Source organism: Equus quagga, chromosome 12 (assembly GCF_021613505.1).
Source record: "Equus quagga isolate Etosha38 chromosome 12, UCLA_HA_Equagga_1.0, whole genome shotgun sequence".
Lineage (NCBI taxonomy): Eukaryota > Metazoa > Chordata > Mammalia > Perissodactyla > Equidae > Equus > Equus quagga.
The window spans coordinates 106,036,040-106,046,741 of NC_060278.1; positions in this window are offsets into that span (position 1 = coordinate 106,036,040).

A 10,702-nucleotide genomic window follows, 5' to 3' on the forward strand; every position below is an offset into this window, starting at 1 on the left:
AGCTGTGGCTTTCTCATTGGCTGGGCTGTGGCGTTTCTCATTGGCTGGGCTGCGGTGTTTCTCATTGGCTGAGCTGTTGCTTTCTCATTGGCTGAGCTGTGGCTTTCTTATTGGCAGGGCTGTGGTGTTGCTCATTGGCTGAGCTGTGGTGTTTCTCATTGGCTGGGCTGTGGTGTTTCTCATTGGCTGGGGTGTTGCTGGGTGGGGAGAGAAATCTCCCTGCAGTAGTAAAGTACTGGTACCTCCTGTGAATGTGCCAGCCTTGCCTCTTGCTTTGGTGTAACTGATGGTGTGCGATGGGGGTGAGAGCTCCCCCACAGGCCTTCCCAACTCCCGTTTAGTTGAGGCTTCTTTTATTAATTTCCACAAATGAAAGGCCCTTGAGAAACAGCAGGTGCAAGAACGGCTCTGACCTCCCCTTTTCTTCCTGAAAGCAGAAGATGAGAGCCCCGCGTGAGTGATGCCCTCCCTGTGCCCAGAGGAGGGAGCATTCCTATCACCAGAGGTGGGGCATCCAGGCGGAGGGAAGTCTGTACGAACAGACCTTGTTAAAATAATTCTTATCTGCCTTTAGCCTCGGCATATATTTTAGTTACTTTTCCACGATTGTCTCTCTTTGTTCAACCTGGCATATGAACACTCAGGCCTGAGTGTTTACTCATTTTCCCGTGGGGGCCCTGTACATGTAGCAATCTGTATGCATTTCGCCTGTTAATCTGTTTTAGAGCAATTTAATTCTTGGGCCCAGCTGGAGACTCTAAGAGGGCACGGTAAAACTGTTGCCTCCCCTACAACTTGGTGTTGTCTCCCTCCAGAATGTTCTTGCCTCACACAGTAGAATGGCTGTTCTTTCACGGCCTGCAAATCTCTGTTCAAGGAAACTGAGGCCTTCCTGACCTCCCTAGTTAAAACTGAAACCCAGGGGCCGGCCCAGTGGTGCAGTGATTGAGTTTGCACGTTCCGCTTCTCGGCGGCCTGGGGTTCGCCGGTTCAGATCTTGGGCGCGGACATGGCACTGCTTGGCACGCCATGCTGTGGTAGGCGTGCCACATATGAAGTAGAGGAAGATGGGCACGGATGTTAGCTCAGGGCCAGTCTTCCTCGGCAAAAAGAGGAGGATTGGCAGTAGTTAGCTCAGGGCTAATCTTCCTCAAAAAAACAAAAAACAAAAAACTGAAACCCAAATTCCTCGTCAGCTTAATTTTCCACAGCGTTTAAAAGTTGCTGGCATCCCTTCCAAAAGCTGAATACTCGTGCTCTGCCAGCAGGAAATGTAACAACAATGCATGCTCCTCTAGGGCGAGGTGCTTCCCATGTTTCCTTCTGCTCCTTGTTCCCTCCCTGGTGTTAGATCAATACCTGCCACGTGTGAGGCACTCCACAAAGTCTCTTGAATGGATGAACCCGAACGAATGGTTGTGTAATCATTTTATGCAATAATTTCACCTGCTTCTATGATCTGAGTGTTCAAAACAAATGCGTAGTGGTTCGGTTTACCTTTAAGCTTAGCTGTCTATATTAAATGTGGTACGCATCTCACTTTTCTTTAACTTCTCTGTTGGTAGAAATTATAAAGGCTGTACACCATGACAAAGCAAGACAAAATAGAACCCTGAAAGTGTATTCATAGTTTACCTCTACTGCCTAAGGTGCGTCTGGCTTTTTATTGACACGTGTTCTAAAGTATCTTTTCTACAGAATTGAAATTCAGAGTCGCTACCCTGGGAAGGGGAAGGGAGAGTTTTCATTCCGAACAAGGGCTTCATTCAGGACGACAGCAGACTCGGGAGAGCTTGCTGTGCCCTCTGCTTTTATGGGCTACCTGCCCAGATGCTGCTCTGCAGGGCGAACCGTCTTCTCTTCAATTTTGGGTCCTCAGGGTTGTGCTAGGGAGGGGGCAACCAGATAATTGTGGAAGGAAGGGAGCAGTTTAAAAAGCAGACTAGAAGGCCTGGATGAGTGAGTGGGGGGCTGGGCAGACAAACCAGGCCTCTCGGAGGCTGCTGTTCAGGCCAGATGTGCGCTCTCCGAACCTGGGGCCACCCCAGGGGAGAGCGCTTTATGTAGAGCAGCTTGCCTCTGCATTTCGCTTAAGAGCAGGCTTGTCCTGATTTGGGAAATCACCTCGATAAGTTCCCTGTGGCGGGGAGGAGACCCTGATCAAGACACCGGACGGGATAATGGAACTGCTCGGCATTGGAAATGGAGAATTCATGCCTTTCTTGCTTTTACTTTTGTTTGCTTATTTGTTTGTTTTTGAAGGAGGGGCCATGGAAGGAAAAGAGCAGACAGGAAAGGGAGAAAAAGGAATGGCCAAACAATACTGCAAAGTGGCTAAAATATTGCTTATCAGTATATCTTATTAAACTACGAGTTGTGTGTATCTCCTGCTAACCCTCAGCGAGCTCTGCTGTGCACAAAGGCCTTGGAGGCGTGGTGCGGGGGCGTGTGTGTGTATATGTGAGTGTGGTATGTGTGTGTAGTGTGTCTGTGTGGTGTGTGTGCACTTGTGTGTGTGTGGTGTGCATGGGTGTTGTGCATAGTCTTCAGTGTACAAGTCTTTCACTTCTTTGGTTAAATTTATTCCTGGATATTTTATTCTTCTTGTTGTGATTGTAAATGGGATTGTATTCTTAATTTCTCTTTCTGTTATTTCATTATTAGTATATAGAAACACAGCTGATTTTTTTATGTTGGTTTTGTATCCTGTGACTTGATTATATTCATTTATTATTTCCAACAGTTTTTTGCTGGATTCTTTAGCGTTCTCTCCCTGTAAAATCATGTCCTCTGCAAACAGCGATAGTTTCACTTCTTCCTTGCCAGTTTGGAACACTTTCATTCCTTTTTCTTGCCTGATTGCTCTGGCTAGGACTTCCAATACTATGTTAAATAAGAGTGGTGAAAATGGGCATCCTTGTCTGGTTCTGTTCTTAAAGGGATAGCTTCCGGTTTTCTCCATTGGGAATGATGTTAGCTGTGGGTTTGTGATATATGGCCTTTATTGTGTTGCGGTACTTTCCTTCTACACACATTTTATTCAGCATTTTTATCATAAATGGATGCTGGATCTTGCCAAATGCTTTCTCTGCATCTATTGAGATGATCCTGTGGTTTTTATTCTTCATCTTGTTGATGTGGTGGATCACATGGAGGAGAGCTGGGTGATAAAGGTGTCATCTGTTGAGGCAATGGCTGGAATGACTAAATGGGGGGAGAGAAGCCACCAGCTCCATGCAGAATTCTGAGAAAGCCGTAATTATTTTCCTATGCTACAAAGGTCACAAACATGACCCAGCTTATGCTCATCTCTCTCCCTTTATGACATGGATATCATTACAGCCGAAACGTTTTTCTTACCAGGTTACCCTCCGTGGAGGTGCTCATTCAGGGCCTGTTTGTCTTTATTGTTTTAAACAGCCTGGCTGAAGCATAAGGAACTTAGTCTGTTGACTTTGAAAATTTGATCTAGAAGGAGGCCAAGATGTTGGCTCCTTCTTTTCAGATTGCAATGCTTTACCTGCCTGGCAGTGTCTAGCCGATCCAGCTCCTGCCAGGGGCTTCTCTGATTTCACACCACCTCCGTCTCCATGCGCACCGCCCCCACGGGCCAACCTCCAGCCTCATCCTTCCTCATAAACGCCGAACTCATGGCCACTTTGGGGGCTCCTCCCGCAGGTGTAAACATGGCCTGCTCCTTCTCACCAACTACGTACTTTCTCGCATGTAACTGGTATCTGGAATGCTCCCCCCACACACACACGCTTCCTATCACAGTTCCATGTTTTATTATCTCTTTTATCCAAATTCTTGTTTATATGTGTTCATTGTTTCTCTTCTCTCCGGCTGTAGCTCCCGGAGAGCGGGGCTGCCTTGCTCTCCTCCTTCTCACAGAGCCCTGAACAATGCCTGGCATTTATCTGCTGAATGAGCCTGAAGGGTACAAATGTCAGTGTCCTTTTCAGTCTCGAGCTCCTGCAGTGAACTGGAGCAAAGGCACTGCTGATGCTCTTGACCTGACAACAGCAGACACAGCACATATAACTCACCAAGCTCAACCTTCTCAGTCGTTGCCCGGGAGCAAGCATTTAGCTTTTGCAAATGGACTCTCTGTGGTGTGGAGTATTCCAGAACCTCCATGGCACAGACGCTGAGTGGAGGGCTCAGGGCCCTGTCATTCATGTGTGTCAACGTGCCTTCTATCCTTCTCTTTGCCTTAACATCATATCATGCTTTCTTCCTGAGAATATTCTCTGGCCTCTTTCCAGCAATCTGTCGCGAAGTTACAGAGTGAGCTATCCTTCAGCAATTAGCGTGGACCTTAGTTGTTTTTGAAAGATGAATTTAGAGGTAATTTTCCAATTACCAGCAGTCATCAAATAAACTGAGACAAAAGACTGCTGAGTCTTTGCCTTGGCACGAACGGGCCCCGCTCCGGCAGGAGCTGGTGGTTGTGTCTCGGTGATGGATGCAGGGAATCAGCAGCTTAAAAACCAATTAGCTTTCTGCTGCTTTTGCTAATGTGGGGACAGTGCTGGGTAGTTTGGCTGCTTGAGAATGGAGTTCAAACAAGGCCAGCCGTGGAAGTTAAGCTAGCAGAACCGAGGAAAGGCACACGCTTCAAGGACGTCTGTGTTCTTAGCAGTATCGCAATGTTCATCTTCATTTGATGGAGCACTTCTGAGTCTGAATTGTCAGTACAAACGTTAAGGATGTAATAGCTATTGATGCCTATGCTAGATAATAACTCCTAAAGATATCGCTGGGGCATTTCCCACGGGAACTTTCATCTGCAAGTGGAAGTTTTTCTGTACAATTGCTGTCTGCAAAAATGTCTAACTTATACACACTAATATTTATAAGGTGCCTTGTGTATTTTTTTCTGCAATTCTTTATGTGACATTCTGCTTTGTTAATTGTTGAATTTTGTCATGGGTTGATGTCACAGGGTGACCCATGTCACAGAAGGCCTGGGAGTCACTTGGGCTCAGGGCCTGCTTTGCAGCCTTGAAGGCGCAGAGATTTGATTGTGTCCAGACTCCACGGTGAAACTAACCAGGCTCGGAAGGCACTGTTGTATCAACTAGAGTGACAATTTCTTAATTTACAACCAAAACACTACCCAGGCCTGCCATCCAGTGTGCCCCATTCCTTGCAGCTGCTGTGGTTAGAGACGACTGTGATAGGGTGGGAGCACAGAGCTGGTGGAAAGAGTCCCTGCTCCACTGACGACCTGGGACAAGCCTGGACCTTTCTGAGCCTCAGTTTCCTCATTTGTCAGACAGCCATCCTGACTCCTGATCCCAGCATAGTTGGGAAGATTCAAGGAGCAGATTGCTGGGTCCAAGAAGAAGCCCTGAATGATTTTAATGAGACTGATGCAGTGCTTAAGAGTATAGACTTTGGGGTCAGTGTGTGGACGCCTATCACAGCTGTGGTCACCTGAAATAGGTTACTTCCTATTTCCGAGATTCCATTTCCTCATCTACAAATTGGGATCAGAACGTTAGCTGACGCACAGACTCGTTCACTGAGTGAGGCACCACAGGGCAGCGTGCCGCGGGGTGGTCAGGATGCCTGCCACTGTACGGGCTCAAAGGCACGGGAGCCGTCGACGTCGTTGGGAGGATTAGGGGTGGTGGCGGTAGAAGCAGTAGCAGCTGTTGGGGCAACAAAAGCAGAGCAACCAGCAGGTGAGGTCGCTCAGCGAGCACAAAACCCGATGAAGGGGTGGCCTGTCTAGGGAAGAGCTTCTCAAAGCCAGCACAGCTGACATGTCGGGCTGGAAGGCCTTCTGTGGGGCTGTCCTGTGCTTAGCAGCGTCCCTCACCTCCACCCACCAGGTGCCAGTAGCACCGCCCAGCTGCGACAGCCAAAGATGTCTCTGGACATGGCCGAACGTCCCCAGGGAGAGGGCAGGATCCCCTGGTCGTGAAGCACTGGTCGAAGGGGCCTCTTCACCCAGAGCACGAAGAACTGCGGTCCTCGCGGCATGCTCCGCTGCCCGCCCCGAACAAACTCCGACCAGCACAGAGTCTTGCCTTGATTCTCCCTCGTTAGACTTGACCTTTGCTGTTATTCATTCGATGACGCATACCGAGTGGCTATTATGAACCAATACCTGCGGATAATCTATTGGGGAACAAGGCTCAGTGTCCTCAGTCTCCCACAGGCCTTCTACCTTCATACCCTTCTGTCAGCGCTCCTTGCTCACCTGAGTCACAACACGGTGACTGAATCACAGCCCTCTGGACCTCAGGGCAGCCTGGAACGGGACACCTCTCGGTCCTGCAGGGACGAACCTTCTCTGCATGGAAGGACCTCCTGTGAGAGCTCATTTTCCTTGTGCAGGTGCCCACGACGTTATAACCTTGGGGACGTGCATTAACCAAGCCAGATCGCAGATTCTTGTGCAAAATGGGGACAATGATCTATTCCCCAAGTGGTGCTGGCAAGGGGCTTAACTGAGCTTCTGAGGGGTCTTAGCTCTTTTCTCTCCTTTCCAATGATAACCTTCTCCTCAACGGCAGAGGCGCCTCAACTGACCTCGACATTTACCACAAAGTGGTTTTTAAGGACAGAGCTTAACTTAATGTGTCTAAGCTTCAGATTTTTGTTCATTATCCCAGTGCCTATATTTGTCTGCATTACTGTCCAATTTAAAATGTTCCTCACTGGCAGAACTCAGTGTTTCGTGAGTCTGTACATCACGACCAGAATAGTTGGTCCCATTGTAATTTGGACTAATGTCTGAGAAAGCCCGGCTGAATGAGTAAACATTCAAATTATTTTCCAATTAAGAAGAGATATTTTATTACTTCCAAACCAAGCAAGAAGTGGGAGAGGAAGCTATGACTTCATAAAATTCTTTAGGGAAATATTAAGTAAACAAATAAGAATGACTCAGAACTTCACCTTGTAAACTCTACGTCGATCATTCATTTTATGTCCAAATACAGTCACCCTGAGAGATAAGGGCAGATACAATCCTTGCTCTGCTTAACGGGTTAGATGATAGCTGGTGCATTTAATCTCTACAGTCCTGGAAATCTTGTTGACACTGTTAATTTGCTTAGCAAAACCTTTCTTAAAAAATCTTAAAAGGTAAACTTTAACCTGGCCTCTGTCAGAATTCCTGTTAGAGGTATAGAATGGATGAGGTTTACGTAGCTTGCTTCCGCTTTGCCTTACTTTCTAGGATTCTCACTCTACATTTCTGAGACATGTCATGTTCATACCATGACACTGTTTTTACAGAGGCCTCACATCATTCAAGTTGAGCACCTAATTTTAACTGTGTCCTGTTTTGCCTGTTTATTTTTCATTGGAAGTGAACTCATTTTAAAAGGAAATTTTAATTCCTGTTCACACGAAGTAGCTCCCTTTCTTTAGCAAGTTGGGTCATTGCCGTGAGGTCTGGAAAGCTCGCAGGACGAGGCATCGGAAGATCTGAGCCACATTCTGGTTTTGTCTCTAACAAGCTATGTTAATTTCTTCAGTATTCAGTTTCATTATTTTTGAATAATCTTCAATTTTCCTAGCTCTCAGAGTTGTGAAGATTGAATTTGGGAAGCAAGGGGGTCTTAAGACGAGAAGCAGACACGTTTCATACAAAAACCTGTCAACAGGTTCTCTCAGATCTGCAAAATGAAAAACGATGGGTTGGTATATCAGAATTCTAGAAAGATCTTTAAGAGAGTGTAGAGAAAGGGAGATGTAGAGAAAAGCAGAAAGGTCATGAGGGACTTTTCACAAAACATGTTGCCATTTGAAGATAATGTCAAGTTTAAGGCGGGGGATCCAAGCCCTGTTACGGAGGATGGGGGGCTGGCCCAGCATATTTGGTCTCTGGTTATGCCCTGACTTAGCAAGACAGGCAAGATTAGGAGAAGGATGGACCAGCCTCCATTACAAGTAAGTTTATATTTTTATTGTTAAAAGGTAAAACAGAGGGGCCAGCAGCATTATTCACAGTAGCCCCAAATGGAAAAAACCCAAGCGTCCAGCAACAGAGGAATGGATAACGAAAATGTGACACATACATACAGTGGAATACTATTCAGCCATAAAAAGGAATAAAGCACTGACACACGCTATGACACAGATGAACCTGGAAAGCATTACGCTAAGTGAAAGAACCTAGTCACAAAAGGCCAAATATTTGTATGATTCCATTTATATGAAATGTCCAGAATAGGCAGATCCATAGAGATGAAAAGTAGAGTGGTGGTTGCCAAGGGGCGGGGCGTGATGGGAATGGGAAGTGACTGCTAATGGTAAGTGGTTTCTTTTTGGGGTGATGAAATGTTCTAAAAGTGATGGGGATGATGGTTGCACAATTCAGTGAATATATTAAAAAACAGTGAATTGTATACTTTTAAAGGATGAGTTTTAGGGGGTGTGAATTATATCTGAGAGAGAGAGAGAGGTACCCCACAGACAAAGAAATGAAAGAAAGAGAAGAGAGTGAGTATGTTAGGAGGTTATGATCATAAAAACTTAAGATAAGATTTTAAAAAATCATTATTTCTGTTGATAAAAACTCTGCTTCCCGATCCTGAGTTGCTGGAAAGAGTTTGGGTTTCCGAGTCAAGAGACCTGGCTCTTGCTGTCGGCAGGAGTCTTAACCTCCCGGGGCCTCAGCTTCCTCATCTAAACATTAGGGAATTAGAGAAAATGAGTCATGTGTTCCTTTCCAGCTCCAAATTCCCTACAATTTCCAAGATTCTCTTCCATCTTCTTTCTTCCGAAGCATCACCCCAGAAAATTCTACCCTGGTATCACCGTGCCAGTACTGACACAGAGAGAACTGTGTTACATAACTTTGGATGGTTTATATAGCAGGTTTCCTTTGAGCAGAGCATCCTCAGAAGAAGAAGTTCATATTTTTCTTAAACTATCCCACGTGATTCTTGAATACTCAGAAACCCTGTGCTGGGATCGTTGGGATAGTGACCGTCGCCCTTTGTTTCTGTGACCTTCAGGTTACACCATCAGGCAGGTTCATGTTAAAAAGAGGAGTGTCTTGGGCCCAATACCTGCTGGTGGGAACAATTTATCACCTTATTTTCATTCTTGATTCCTGTTTATCTCTCTTGATCTCGTTCAGAGGGACTTGAAAACATTAAGACAGTCCTTCACTTGATTAAACTGATTGCTCTGAGTGGAAGACAAGACTGTCAGCTTGGAACTGCAGATAAGACTCTGTCCCAGGGCGGTGACGACACCGGCTCTAACTGAAAGTGGCATCTGAAAGCTGCAGGTTGAGGAGGCTGATACGGAGGAGAGAAAGAACGACAAAGGAGGTATGTTACAGACAGCAAAGGTTAGAGATGAGTCACAGAGCAGGGTAGGAAACCAAGTAATAAAATAAGTACATAATAGTGGGTTGCCAGGCAGACGGTGGGCTCATCCTGAAGTGACAATTGAATACAGTGGGGGACTAAGCGACGGAGAAGAGTGGGCGAGATGGAGAAATAAAGGAAGAAATAATAAAAGCCAACACAGAGGGAGAGCAGAGGAGTCTGTCACTTTGTCTTAGGAGAAATTAAGAAGCCAGACAAATTATAAGTGTACTTTCCTTGGGAAACATGATCAGACTGAGGTCGGCACTCCTGGGGGTGGCGCAGCGTGCTGTCAGGTCCTGGGGGCTGCCCGCTCTGACTCACTCGCCAAAGTTTGCAGGTGTCAGCGAAGCGCAGGGCCGAGGCCACGTTTGGGGTTCTGCTGGAGCTCCCTGATGCTTCGTCCGGAAAGAGAGGCACAGGCAGAGATAAAGACAGCTGACTTGATGGAGGGGCTCTGTGCGCCCGGCCTTGGGCTGCATGGCTCCTCTGACTGGTTCTCTTTGGGGTCCTCTGCAGGAGGCAGTGTTTCTCTCCCTCTATTTCAGACGAGGACACCAGATGGCTTGCTTGATGGCACACAGCGAGGACCCTGTGCTTCTAACCCCCCGCTGCGTCCCTCCCCAGGCATCTTCTGAAGCCACTGTGTAAGTGGCTTGCCCTGCTTCTCCCGGTGAGGGCCAGACGGCGGTTTGCAGCCCCACAGAGTGGTCTTCATGGACCCCCTAGACTTGGACAACCTTGATCTCATTTTTCATGTCACCAAAAAGGAAATGGGTGGGGTCACTCTGAACACGCCGCCTTCTCTGGCGTTTGGTTGCCTTTCCTTCTGTCTGTTGGCAATGGCACCATCACGCTCTCAGTCAAAATCAGGCCTTGCAAAGAGTGCCCCTCAATGTGTGGTGGGGACAAGCTGCACAAAGAACCCCGCCACACTTGGACACCGGCCGTGCCTGGCCAGCTGGCTGGTCTGGCAAAGACTTGGAGCTCAGAGAGCTTCAGGGTCATGGAGCAGCTCAGCTCTGGCTCCCGGAAAGCATGGGGTCTAGGGAGGTGGAGCTCCTCCCTCCCACGTGCTCTTGAGCCCCACGCCAAGCCACGCGGCCACGCTCAGCCACACTTGCTTCTGCAGACTGAGGAGGAATCCAGTCTCCTTCTAGAAGGTTCTCTCCAGTTCTCAAATGTCGTGACCAAATGAAAAAAATAAATGCTGACTTTGAAAGTGATACCAGCTTCTGAGCCAGTGTACTCAGAGCGTGGGCCTCTGTGCTTCCTCACGTCAGAACAGGCTCAGATCCCAGCGCTTGCCTTCCTGTCTGTCCTGAAGCAAGACCTCGGGCAATGCCTGTGGAGGGGCA